This window comes from Arachis duranensis, chromosome 6, assembly GCF_000817695.3.
Source record: "Arachis duranensis cultivar V14167 chromosome 6, aradu.V14167.gnm2.J7QH, whole genome shotgun sequence".
Lineage (NCBI taxonomy): Eukaryota > Viridiplantae > Streptophyta > Magnoliopsida > Fabales > Fabaceae > Arachis > Arachis duranensis.
In genome coordinates this window covers 19,058,411-19,061,132 of record NC_029777.3, presented here as the reverse complement: position 1 = coordinate 19,061,132, position 2,722 = coordinate 19,058,411, and the positions used below count along the sequence as shown (strand labels likewise).

At 43.2% G+C, this 2,722-nt stretch overlaps 1 non-coding gene across 1 annotated transcript; it reads right to left on the bottom strand.

The window, feature by feature from the left end:
* Positions 1 to 711: 711 nt before the first annotated feature.
* Positions 712 to 820, bottom strand: LOC127739795 (small nucleolar RNA R71). The gene has a single exon (XR_008000537.1). It is a non-coding gene; the product is annotated as a small nucleolar RNA R71 (small nucleolar RNA).
* Positions 821 to 2,722: the final 1,902 nt, after the last annotated feature.

Sequence of the window (2,722 nt, the reverse complement as noted above, 5' to 3'; positions counted from 1 at the left end):
TCCCTCTCTATTTTAAAAAATATATCCTCTTTTCTGTCTATTGATTTTTGAAAACTATCCTTATTAAAGGACATCTTCTTTTCTTTTTCTCTTGACTTATCTCTCTAACAAAGGATCTCTATACTCTGACATAGAGAATTCTTTCTTCTTCTCTTCTTGCATTCTTTCTTCTTGTTTATGAGCAGAAACCAGGATAAAGAACCCCTCTTTGATCCTGACCCTGAACCAAAGAGGACTCTAAAGAGGCGGCTACAACAAGCTAGAGCACAACACTCCCTCACAGAAGTTTTCGAACAAGAAGCTGGGAATACAGACATGGCAGCCAATCCCAATGATAGAGGAGACGCAAGGAAGGTCCTCGGTGACTTTACTGCACCCACTTCTGATTTCTATGGGCGTAACATCTCTATACCTGCCATTAGTGCAAATAATTTTGAGCTGAAGCCTCAACTGGTCACTCTAGTTCAATAGAACTGCCAGTGTCATGGACTTCCACAAGAAAATCCCAATAGATTCATCTCTGGTTTCTTGCAGATCTGTGATACTGTCAAGACTAATGGAATGGATCCAGAGATTTACAAGCTTTTGCTTTTCCCTTTTGCTGTAAAGGACAGAGCTAGGTTATGGCTGGACCTAAGGAAAAGCCTAGACTATTGGGCGAAGGTGGTCAATGCATTTTTGACCAAATTCTTTCCACCTTAGAAGCTGAGCAAGCTTAGGGTGGAAGTTCAGACCTTCAGACAGAAAGAGGACGAATCCCTCTATGAAGCATGGGAGAAGTACAAGCAACTGATCAAAAGGTGCCCTCCTAACATGATTTTAGACTGGACCATGTTAGATATCTTCTATGATGGTCTTTTTGAGATGTTCAAGATGGCATTGGACCACTTTGCTGGTTGTTCACTCTACTTGAAGAAAACACCTGAAAAGGCACAGGAACTCATTGATATGTTTGCCAACAACCAATTCATGTATATTTTTTAGAGGATTTTTGTGAATAATGGGGTAGCTCAGAAGAGAGAAGTCTTGGAGGTTGACACTCTGAATACCATATTAGCTCAGAACAAGATCCTGACCCAACAGGTCAACATGATCTCTCAGCATCTGACTGGATTGTAAGTTGCAACTGGCAGCACGTAAGAAAACTCCTATAAAGGAGATGCCTATGATCCAGATCAACCCATGATGGAGGAGGTTCACTATATGGAAAATTCCTCAAGAAATCCCCACACTGAGCCTTATGAAAACACCTACGACTCATTATGGAGGAATCATCCCAACTTTTCATGGAGGGATCAACAGAAGCCTCAGCAAGGCTTCAATAATAATCAAGGAGGAAGGAACCAGAATAGGTTCAATAACATACCATTCCCACCTTCTCAGCAACAGATGGAGACTTCTAAGTAGAGCTTCTATAACTTAGCCACTATAGTCTCTTATCTCTCTAAGACCACTCACAGTTTCATGACTGAGATAAGATCCTCCATTAGGAATCTGGAGGTACAGATTGGTTAGCTGTGTAAGAGGATCCCTGAAACTCCTTCTAACACTCTTCCAAGTAACACTGAAGTAAACCCAAGAAGAGTGTAAAGCTCTTAGTATGAAAACTGAGGCCGAATCTGAAGAGGACCTTCTGGCGTTGAACGCCAGCAAGGGAATAGCTGGGCATTAAACGCCCAAAGAGGGACATGTTTTGACATTGAACGCCAGCCAGGGAGTAGAGGCTGGGCGTTCAATGCCCAAAGAGGAGCAAGTCTTAGCGTTAAACACCACAATAGGGGAGGATGGGCGTTCTGTGCCCACTAAGGACTCCCTTGTTGAATGGTGGACGAAATTGTGATCACATCAATGTAGTATTCTTTGTTGTTGTATGGAATCCTTATTATGGCACTTATGTGTGGACACAACTCCGTTCAACTAACCAGCAAGTGTACTGGGTCGTCCAAGTAATACCTTACGTGAGTAAGGGTCGAATCCACAGAGATTGTTGGTATGAAGCAAGCTATGGTCACCTTGTAAATCTTAGTTAGGCAGAAAAAAGGGAAATTGTGATTATTGGAATAAATAATAAAAAGGAATAATAAAAGGGATAGAATACTTATGCAGATTCATTGGTGGAAATTTCAGATAAGCGGATGGAGATGCTGCATGGCTCAAGGACGCCTGCTCTCCTACTGCTTCTACTCAATCCTTTTTACTCCTTTCCATGGCAAGCTTTGTATAGGGGTTCACCATCAGCTGTGGCTACTTTCATCCTCTCGGGAAAATGATCCTATGCGGTTGTCAGTCGCACGGCTAATCGTCTGGAGGCATCACCCATGGCTGATGGCTACATCCCATCCTCGCAGTGAAAACTAATGCTCACGCACTCTGTCACAGTACGGCTAATCACCGGTTGGTTCCCTCCCCTACTGGAATAGAATCCCTCTTTTGCGTCTGTCACTAACACCCAGCAGGTTACAAGTTTGAAGCACGTAACAGTCATTCATTACCGGAATCCCACTCGGAATACCACAGACAAGGTGAGACTTTCCGGATTCCCAGGATCCTACTCGGAATACCACAGACAAGGTGAGACTTTCCGGATCCTCATAAATGCCACCATCTATCTAGCTTATACCACGAAGATTCTGTTGGGGAATCTAAGAGATACGCATTCCAGCTCGGTTGCATGTAGAACGGAAGTGGTTGTCAATCACGCGCGTTCATAAGTGAGAATAAT